This window comes from Nuphar pumila, chromosome 5, assembly GCF_984573655.1.
Source record: "Nuphar pumila chromosome 5, dmNupPumi1.hap1.1, whole genome shotgun sequence".
Lineage (NCBI taxonomy): Eukaryota > Viridiplantae > Streptophyta > Magnoliopsida > Nymphaeales > Nymphaeaceae > Nuphar > Nuphar pumila.
Window position 1 is genome coordinate 95488833 of NC_143253.1, and position 11481 is coordinate 95500313.

General features: G+C 37.7%; 1 pseudogene; it reads left to right on the plus strand.

Moving 5' to 3' along the window:
• The first annotated feature begins 3784 nt into the window (after window positions 1–3784).
• Window positions 3785–5026, plus strand: LOC149837856 (WD repeat-containing protein LWD2 pseudogene; annotated as a pseudogene).
• Window positions 5027–11481: the final 6455 nt, after the last annotated feature.

Genomic DNA, 11481 nt, shown 5'->3' on the forward strand with positions numbered 1-11481 from the left:
CTTCTTTTAGCTCAATCCTGAACTTGCCCACGAAGATAAATGAGCCAAGCTTGAACATAAGACCAGACTCGACTTAAATAAATGAGTTGAGCTTGATCAAGTTCCTAAACTCGATAAAGCTCAAAAAACTTGGTTGGGTAGTATGTAGTATGTATATTTTTGTTTGTCATGTGATATAAAAATTATTTTTAGACAACCTTTTTGTCAAAAGTTGATAGGATTAAATCCCATGTCTGTCTAAATTCGTTTTAATTTTAACAATCATCCAGTTTAGGGATGGCAGTGGACCGGGGGAAAGCGGGGCTCCGCCCCGCCTCGCCCCGTTTGGACCGGGGATGAAGGGTATGAAACGGGGATGGAGGCGGGGACGAAGGTTAAAATCCATCCCCGTCCGGGGGTGGAGGCGGAGGTGGACGTGCACTTTTCCCCGCCCCGCCCCGTCCCTGCCACGATCCCCGCCCCAACCCCGCCCCGACCACTTTTCCCCGCAATATCCCCTCCCCGCCTCATCCCCGTTTGAACCGGGGATGGAGGACATGAAACGGGGATGAAGGCGGGGGTGGAGGATAAAATCCATGCCCGCCAGGGAGGCGGGGCGGGGGTGGAGGATAAAATCTTGAGGCGGGGCGGGGCTGGAGACCTTGTCCCCCGCCCCCCGCCCCACTCCACTGCCATCCCTAATCCAGTTGTGTAAATCCCGCCAGTGAGAATGTGTATTGTTTTGGACAATCCAGCTGTGCAACATATTTTATAGAATTTATGTTGTCTTTAGATTTACTAAGATATGACCTAGCCTAGTGTTCAAATCCCACCCCTTGAAAAATGTAAATTAATATATTTTTTTTGGAATTTGTCCCGCCCTTGAAGAATGTAAACCAATATATTTTTGGAATTCGGTAAAGCTCGCATCCGAGCTCGAGCCTAGTTCAAGCAATGGTATTTCTGGCTGAGCTGAGCTTGAACAACTCAAGCTTGGCTCCTCAAGCTCAGCTCGTATGCACCCCTAATTGGAGGGACTCACAAGTCCGAAATCTAAATGTGTCTCCCTTGCTACAAGATCGAAACTGGATGCCCTCTCTTGCAAGCATAAGAGACCTGGGATTTTACACCAATGAACTCATGGTGATTTTTTCGGTTATCTATAAAACAATTGTTTTTTTTAATTAGTTGTAGTTACTATCAAACTATCTTGGGGTGAATATGTTCTTGGCGTTATAAGCCAACCTAGATTTTGGAAGTCTACGAATTTAAGTGATCGTAGTTTGATATCTTGTAATTTTGGTTTGGGCCCATTGGAGGGCAGATCGAGTGCAATCACATTGCATACTTTGAGTGTCGGTGTATCTTTGGCAGTCAGCCTGTCAGTTGTGGGGCTCAACATCAGATAGAGGGCTGTCAGGTGCAGCGGCACACTCAAAGTGTGCAATGTGATTGCACTTGATCTCTGTTTTTCTAAGACTGCTAAACAAGGACCTACATTATTATTGTCCTTTAACTCGAGTTAAATCATAAGCCAAATTGCAATATTAACCTATGAAATTTTAAATAGGGGCCTCTATTTTTTCTAGGACTGCCAAACAAGGATTCCTTTAGCTCGGGTTAAATCATAAGCCAAATTACAATAATAACCTTCATCATTAAGAGTTCAAACTGTTTGCCTTTTCTTTTCTATTAGGATGAATGAAAAAACAATTAGAGAGCTGGCCAGGTCCCCTACCATTGATGAAAGATATGTACAAAGACTAGAGATGGCAGTGGACCGGGGAAAATGAGCCCCCCAACCCACCTCGCCCTGTTTGGACCGGGGATGGAGGACATGAAATGGGGATAGAGGTTAAAATCAAAACCCCTGCGGGGATGAAGGCGGGATAGACTTACTTTTTTTTCCCGCCCCGCCCCGCCCCGCCCTGCTCCATCCTCGATCATTCTTTAGGGATGGCGGGAAACTGGGCTCCGCCTCGTCCCGTTTGGACCGGGGATGAAGGACATGAAACAGAGATGGAGGCTAGGACAAAGGTTAAAGTCAAAACCCATGCGAGGATGGATGGAAGAATTTTGAAACGGGGCAGGGGTGGAGACCTTGTCCCCCACCCCTGCCCCAGCCCGACCCCGGTCAACTGCCATCCCTAACAAAGACTACAAAAATAACAAAAACATGAGGATGAATGAGTGTTTTTCAAATTTTGAAAGACAATACAGGAAACGAAAAACGAATCACTTTTTTCAAGCTAAGGTCTTTATTTGACTGTTTTCAAGTATGGTATCTGAAATTTCAGAAAAGTGAGGCTCATTTTTGGAATTTATGACCAAAAAGTTAGATTTTAAATGAAATTTTCCATTTGGTTTATCCTTAAAATATACTGATCTGTTAAGTTTTTGTGGTCCCCATGTCACCTCATGTTGGAAAAAAAAGAGATGAAACTTTAATGGAGAAGGGAGAAAAAAGAGAATAAAATGCTTTTAAAGTCATTCATGAGATTTTGTTTCCAATTTAATATTAAAACTGTCAGTCTATTTTAATATTTTCAGCACACACACAAATAGAGTGGGGGTGTACTAAACTGATGAATGGACAAAGGAAAGTGAGCACGATCAAAGGCGCTAAAACTCATAAAAGCAAACCTTTTAAGTGGTCATAACTCATGAGTTCATAAGCAACGGGGGCTCCTCTTGTTTGGCAGGAGCAGTTAGTGCAGGTCACCTTGTGTTGGGACGTTGCAAGTTCCAATCCCAAATGATATGTTTGTATAACTGGTAACGGTCTGCCCTAACCCCAGCTTTCTCTGTGGAAAAAAAAAACTTACAAGTTCATAACTGCTGCCAAAGATTATAAAAATGGACGCAGTAAGTGCCAAGCATCTTTTTGTTCATGCTCTTTTTCTAAGAGCCTACTTCCTGGTATAATACATGGAGGTTCGGATCAGAATTAGATCCAGAACAGCCAAAAATTACAAAAACCTCTATTCTAGAGCCGACCCTTTTCATCTCGGGTATGTGCCTATGTCATAGGAACACACTATTATGGTGGCATGCCCCCCATTACATGAGCAGATAAACTTAGACACGCACACTGACATGTATGGATAATATTTTAATATTTGAAAGCATTAGTTCAATAAAAATATATTTTAAACATTAATATATAAACAATGACTTTTTATTGATTAAAAGCTAACAAATTGAGCTGCCCACAAGCGCTTGGGTAGGAGCTATGTGAATGTCACCAAGTTTATGGGAAGTCACAAGTTCTAAACCCACAAGTGGCTTCTCTTGGCGCAATGTTAAAGATAAGTGTACTCCCCGGTGAGCAGGAAAACCTCAAGGGTTTTACCAACCAAAAGCCAGTCAATTGCAAACATCTTGACCGTCCATTGCTTCATCCCACAAGGACCTCATGCTTCTTGTGTACATTGTGAACGGTGAGGATGTCAAATCACTTTTTTCAGCTGGTTGGTGAGTAAAAAGTTTTCTCATTAAACTATCCAAAAAAAATTCAACTTGCTAATTAAGCCCACGTCACCCATCCTCGTGTCCACAAGTCCGTGACATAGGGGTTAACATCAAAGACACGAGGGAGGTAGTTCCCCCCAAGTGGTCAACTTAGACTGTTGACTTATAGCTTCACCTTCCATTCCACATGCTCATGATGATCAACCCTCATCTAACCTGTGCTGCTCTGCATCTCTCTCTCTCTATGACCACCATATAACCTGCTGCCAATCCTGTTAGAAATACCATCTCTCTCTCTCTCTCTCTCTCTCTCTCTCTCTCTCTCCGGCCACCATACAACCTGCTGCCAATCCTGCGTGCCAGTATTAGAAATACCAACTCTCTCTCCCTCTATAACCAGAACCCCCATACTCACAAGTCTCTATTCCTCTGTTTATAGGCAATGGAGACTCATCCCCACAGAGACCAAACAAGGAAACAGAATGTCTACACCTATGAAGCCCCATGGCAGATCTTTAGCATGAACTGGTCCATAAGAAAAGACAAGAAATTCCGGCTTGCACTTGGAAGCTTCCTGGAAGAGTATGGCAACAAGGTTGAGCTCATCGAACTGGAACAAGACTCGGGTGAGTTCGTGCTAGACCCGCGGCTCGTGTTCGATCACCCTTACCCTCCTACTAAGCTCATGTTCATCCCTGATAAGGAGTGCTCCAAACCCGATCTGGTTTCGACTTCTGGCGATTACCTTCGTGTTTGGGAGATCTTTGATGACCGAATTGAGCTCAAAAGCTTGCTCAGCAACAGCAAACAGAGCGAATTCTCGTCGCCCTTAACGTCTTTCGATTGGAACGAGACCGATAACCGGCGAATCGTGACGGCTAGCATAGATACCACATGCACTGTTTGGGACGTAGAGAGGGAGCTAGTAGATGCACAACTGATAACACATGACAAGGAAGTATATGATGTAGCATGGGGGGGACTCGGAACTTTTGCTTCCGTATCGGGTGATGGATCAGTTCGGATATTTGATCTTAGAGATAAGGATCGGTCGACCATAATATACGAGAACCTGCAACCCGGTTCACCGATCCTTAGACTTGCTTGGAACAAGCTGGACCTGAAGTTCATGGCAGCTGTGCTTATGGATAGCAACAAAGTGGTCATACTTGATATCCGATACCCCACATATCCCGTATCGGAACTGCAGAGACATCACTCAAGTGTGAATGGTGTCGCTTGGGCGCCGCATAGCACAAGCCATCTGTGCTCGGTCGGAGATGATTCACGCACACTCATATGGGAATTGCCGTTCATTAACCAGCCGATTCTCGACAACAATGATCTGAAACCGATTCTTTTTTATAATTCTGAGTCGGAGGTAAACCAAGTGCAGTGGTCTTCCCTACAGCCGGATTGGATTGCAATAGCTTTATCCAATAAGATGCAACTTTTAAGAATATAGTGTCTTTCCTTTTTTTTCATTTAATGATATGAAAATGTGTTCTTTTAGTTAAATGGCTCTCTTTTTTTCCCTTCACATTTTTTTCCAGATTCGAGCTAATTTTAGATGTAATTAAAATCTAATGGTGCTGCCGTGGATATGATTGTAACACTTTGGAGCCTTTTAACTTGGATCACGAATATTGCCAATATTTTGAAATTATAGCAATTTGTTTGTGATATTCCAATGGATGATATATATTATGCCCAACAAAAGTGACATTTTTTAATCTCATTTTTTACCCAATATCGACGTGATAATAACATTTTTTGCTGGGTTTTTTAATTATTAGTTTTTTATTGTTATATATTATATATATTTACATATTACCCTCAAGAATTTCACAAGTCTGATAGGGTTGGTGACAGATGAACATCACCCAGTTGACAGGAAGTCATGAGTTCTTGTGCATCCTTTGCCTCGAGGAGGGACCTGGGGTTTCATGCCAATGAACTCGGTTAGCAAGGTGGTTTTCTTCCCCGATTATCTCAGAAAAATATATATTTATCTACTAATATTTCTTAGAGGCATTCCTAAGGAAAACTTCATTTTCCAAAGTATCTCATAATTTTTCCCCACTCATACTTTATGCTTTTAGCTTGTGTATGTCATAAGAGAGAGAGAGAGAGAGAGAGAGAGAGAGAGAGAGAGAGAGAGAGAGAGAGAGAGAGAGAGAGAGAGGGGACTGTGTCATGAAAACATGTAATATTACCCAGCCGATAAACACATAAATATCAACGAGAAATTAATTTTCTAGTTTTTAACTAATTAATTTATAAATTTCTCAATTTTTCTTTGTAGAATTTTGTTTTTTATTTTCTAATTCAAAATATCAAAGAATTTGGACACCAACATCTCATTTTAGGTACTGCTATATTTTTAACAAAATTACCCTTTCTAGATATACAAGAGATGAATTGGTCATTCTTTTTTAGGAAAATTTCAAATGCCCCCAAATGTTTCGGCCTAATTCATCAGCACACCAAACTTTTCAGACTTTGCAAGTGTCCACTAAAGTTTTTACTTGGGTTAATCAAATGACCCAATCATAAACTAATGTTGGGTTATTCTTGGGTTAACCTAATTCATGTTGTGAAGTTACCATTTTACTGATGGAACTAGGAAAATAAAATAACTTGTTTACCCTTACTTTATAAGGACGAGCAAAGTAAGTTTGAACTGAATGTATTTAACAAAAACTTTATAACCTACAATAATACTTGAACAGTTGACCTTCTTAACAAAAACTACAACTCTAGCCCACTAAAATCTAATCATACATACATGATCTAAATCCTTAATTTTTTAAGAATAGACTCTTGAATCTTCTTATTATAATACATAGTTAGGTTTTTATAATATTTAAAAATCAATAGTCTACAATTTTCAAAAATATGATCCAAGTATCATTTTCTAGCAAATCAACCATGCCGAACACATCTGCAAGGTCAAATTTGCAGAAAACAACCCGAAACCCCTATTTACTAGTGATAGGCTCGCAATAGGCTAAAAAAGTATTAGGCAGCTACCACTTTTCCCAAATCTATTTAGGCTCAAAATTAAGTGGGCTAAGTTGTTAGATCTAAATGAAAACCTTAAAACTCGTATAGTTATTATCATAACAATAACTAATTGATCTTGATTCATGAATTAGTAAAACTTTTGTTAACTGTATATAACCACATCGGCTTTTGGGTCCAAATGAAAACTCATTTAGTTTGAGATCAACTATCCAAGAACCAAATGGACCCAATTGCGTTATAGAGGGTCGAGTAATTGTTGGGTTGATTGGCTTATCACAATATATATATATATATATATATTGAAAATTAATCAACAACAAGGTTCATGGTGTAGTGGTTAGAGTTGTGCTTTTTGTTAGGGAGGTCAAACGCTTTAAGTATCATTGTAATGAATAATTTTTTTGTTAAATACATTTAGTTAACATCCCTCACATGATCAAACTTATTTTGCTAAACTAATAATTTTATTTTCTTAGTTATAGGGGTAAAATGATAACTTTACAACATGAGTTAGGTTAAAGAAAGAACAACTCAACATTAGTTTATGATTAGGGTCATTTGATTAATCTATTTGGTGAGCATTTGCAAAGTCTAAAACTTTTGGTGTGCCGATGAATTAGACCGAAAATGTTTGAGAAGTATTTGAAAAAATTTCCTATTTTTTGTGGGTAATTTTCAAATAACCACTAAAGCTTTCTCTCTATCTAATATAAGGGGTAAGCTCATGGAGTTTTACACTGCCAGGACAGTGACTATAAGTACGGCAGGCAAAGCCAGTGTGGCTAATTCTCTGTTCTTGGGGCAGATTCTTAGTGTAAATATCAAAATGTCCACCAAAGAATCCTCCAAGCAAATGCACCCAACCATCAACCACCGACAGCTTAACCCTGAGTCTCCATTTAACTCATGGTATGAGATTCACATTTTACCCTTAAAAATGTTGCAACTTACTGTGCTTATCTTTTTACTCAACTAAAATTACTCTTTTTTGTCTTTAAACCTAAAATTCTTTCTTGCTTTGAGGCATCACAATCACCATTTTTTCCATGGTTGCTGAAATCATCTCGGGATCATAGACCTGATCACACTTGCTAAGCCTGTCGTACTTACGATCGCTTTCTGATGGTATAAACTCGTGGTACACCCCTTGCCCTCAGGGAGTAACCTGCCTTATCCCTTGCTCTCATTAATGAAAGGGTTTTGGCGCTTATGAGAATGGAATCCTGACCACCAATGTAGAGACCCCCTTCCATTGCACCAGACCCCTTAGGGCTTATCACAAACACCATTTTTTGCCCTATTTACTATGGATGAAAATGGGTGGGAGTTTTAACCTAAGTGCAAACCGAATTCAATTCACATTACTTGATTTAGATCCGGATAGTGTATATCTGAATCTAGTTCAGAATTGGAATAGATAAAGTTAGGGTCTATCCAGATCCGTGGTTGAAATCAAATAAGCATACACTGCATACCTTGATGGTTTCTGGCTCATAATGGGGCCAAACCCGAATCGTTTTATCTTTCCCCTTAAAAATTTGTTTGTTTTATCCATTTTCATGGATCAAGGAATATAGGGTCCCATTTTTGGATTGGATCCTGAGCTTTATTGCAAGATTCAAGTTGGATTCTGATATGAAACCTAACCCATCCTTCAAAAGTTGGAGCCAGTATTGGATCTATCATAACCTGAACCATATCCATCATATTTTCAAATCTATTATTTATGAGGGGTGTAACTAGGTTTAGTAAGGTAGGCCTCACCAAATCCATACCTAAATACGATTTTAAAACTGCATAAAAGCCTACCCATTATGATTTGGATTTGAGCTTGTCTTTAGTATGATTTTGACATATTTAATGGGTCAAATTTTAATTAGTCATTTTACACATCACATTTAGAATTAGACCTAAACAAACCCAAAATGATATAAAGCAGGTTTAGAGGTTGGGTATTAGAAATGATAAATGGGTCAGAGATTCTCTGTCAGTTGAACTAAATCCAATCCATATTGAAGATCCATATACTGTATATCCAAATCCATATCTTATTGGGAAAATGTATACATAGATGGGTATGGTTAAATCTCTGTTAGAATATGGTAAAAAATTATGTCTAACCTATTTTACCTTTTTTGCCTAGAAATAGGTACATTTTACATATTTTCAATGGATCCAATAACAGATTGACTTGTACAATGATTAGATCCTAGATGTTTGAATAGAGTGAACTAGATCCATAATGGGATCTATTCTTTAAAATCATGTCCACTGCTACCAAGCCTGAGGTGTCAATGGGTCAGGTCTGGTTTGGACCCAGTGAATCTGAATCCAGATCTGACTTTGAGGTGCTAGTATCAGGTCCGATTTCGTTCACTATAAAAAACCATACCTGGGTCCTATAACGATTACATAAACCGGAACTGGTCCATACATCATAAAATAATATTTTTTATCTTTTTTATATTAAAAAATTATGGATCTTAATAAAAACTCGGGTCAAACCTGAGTCTGGAATGAAATTTCACAAACCATATCCAACTTTATATATTAAATGACCCATTAGGATTTTTTCTAAGTGCTGCATCATCAAAATAACATTAAATGAGTTAAAATACAAACATAACAAACATAACAAATAAACAAACAATTCATTAATTCATTAATGTTTCTTCTCGGAAGAGAAGCACTTCACTATATTTTGATTGTATATATACATAACTTAGGATGTTAATAATTATACCTCAACTACCTCAATTGCGTCTTTGCTTAGGGGTGGGTATGAGGGTGACGTTGAGGCCAGTGACATGAGATTTCCGGTTTTTCTTTTGCCATGTGAATACATAGTACTTTTTGCAAGATATTTAAGATATACACAACAGACATAAGACATTTAAGCAGTTTATTGAAAAACACTATATAAATAACAAAGAAATAATTCATTAAAAATCACTTATTTATCACTTCTGCTTGCTTTTTGTGTAACTTTGCAATCAACAACTTCTTGTTTAGCTTTACAAACAATAACTTTTCTACTACCTTTACTACCACTTATAGCTTTACTAGCAACTAAGTAAACATCACCACTATATAACATTGATTCTACATCATCATTATCCAATATATGTATTTATATATTTTAGCCATCTAATTTTAGAAAATACTTATATCGGAGGATCATTGACTCTTCCACATATCCGGTTTTATGAGGCATCAATGCTACAAGTTCTTTATAGCTGCTATTTTTAGAGACCAATATAAATCTCCAAATAAGTTGATCTATGCTATAGTAAAATACTCCTATCCTTTTAGAAGTCATCATAACTGCCTACACTAACCAGACAACGTATTGTTCAATTAACAACTACTCAAAAAACCAACAACTCACAATAACTCTTGTAACTCCTATTCAATGTTTGTGCACAATCAACCCCAATCACATCTAATAATTGAATGTTTGTGTGCAATCAACCCTAGCCCAGATTGGTGAGAGACACTACAAGGATAAAGATCAATAACAAAAACTTTTTTTCAGCGAGATTTTTTTTTTGCCATTGTTATTAATTTCATCAATAATGATGAGATTTTTGTCCCTACTATTAGCTTGATCAATAACAGTGAACCATGAATCTCACCGTTATTACTCTACTACGACTATGAATCTCGCTACTATTAGCTTCATCAATAACAATGAGTGGTCCGCCACATCAAACTTTCATCTTTTGGAATGTAGCAAACATCTTTCAAATTCCAACTGCACTATCTAGCCTATGAACTATCAACATTACCTTCGATAGATCAAGGCCACATTTTTGGTGGTTTTTCATTGCCATGTTTTAGAAGCAGGATTCACGTGGATCTCCATGAAATCTTTTTCTTTGCCACTTCACCAGCCATACACTCACATGTGCACACATTCACATACATATCCTTATAGTTTTTGGTATTATGTGTAGTTATTGAAAGATTTTTCATTGTGTTATCCTTTTAATTATCTCGCTTCTCTATTTCTCTCCCCCCCACCCCTCTTTCTCCTTGAAGCTATGTTATAATGTTGGAAGATGATCTTTTATCTTTGATTTGTTTAAAGTGTGTAGCTTATATTAAGCATGAGTGCAACTATTTTTTTCCTTCTATATCCTCTTCTACCTTATGCTTATATTGCTATCTCGTTTTTGTGTTTTTTATGTATTATATTTTTACATATGTTTTTTTTCTTCAACAATGTTTTGTTGTAGTAGGGCCTAGAATACATAGGGCGACATCCGTTATTTTTATTTTTTTATTTTTTTTAGGTTTATACCCTATAACGGTGAGATCCTTGTCTTACTATTATAGCCTATAACAACCAATAAATTTTCTATGTTATAGCCTATAACGACAAAATAGGGATCTCGCCGTTATAGCAATGAGCCAGGGATCTCGCTGTTATAGCTTAGCTCACCATTAAAGATTGTCATGCCGCTATTGGTGTTCTCAGTTCCAACGAGATTCGTCCCTGGTGTTGGTTCACCCTTTAATAGTGAGCTATAAATGTTACTGTTATTACTCAACAAAGGCTATTTTTTTCGATGACTTGTCGGCGAGAATTCTTGTTGTTATAGGCCTATAGTGGCAAGAAATAAAGCAATAATGGCTAGATATATCACCACTATTGAGTTACGTCCTTATAGTGAGGGAGAATGATCAACCCCCCCCCCCCGATTAACAACCATTGATAAAAGGGTGATTTTTTGTATATAAATCACAAGTATTGGATCAATGAACAGGTAAGGGTCTATCTAACCCAGTTTGACTATAATATATATATATATATATATGTATATATATATATATATATATATATATATATATATATATATATATATATATGAAAAAAAAACTAAACATAATAAATCCTAAACGGTAAATCCGACGATAAAAATTAAATAAAACATCCACAATAAGAAAATAAATATAATAACAACCAAACAAAAACACTACAAGCTATCAACTGCTCATATA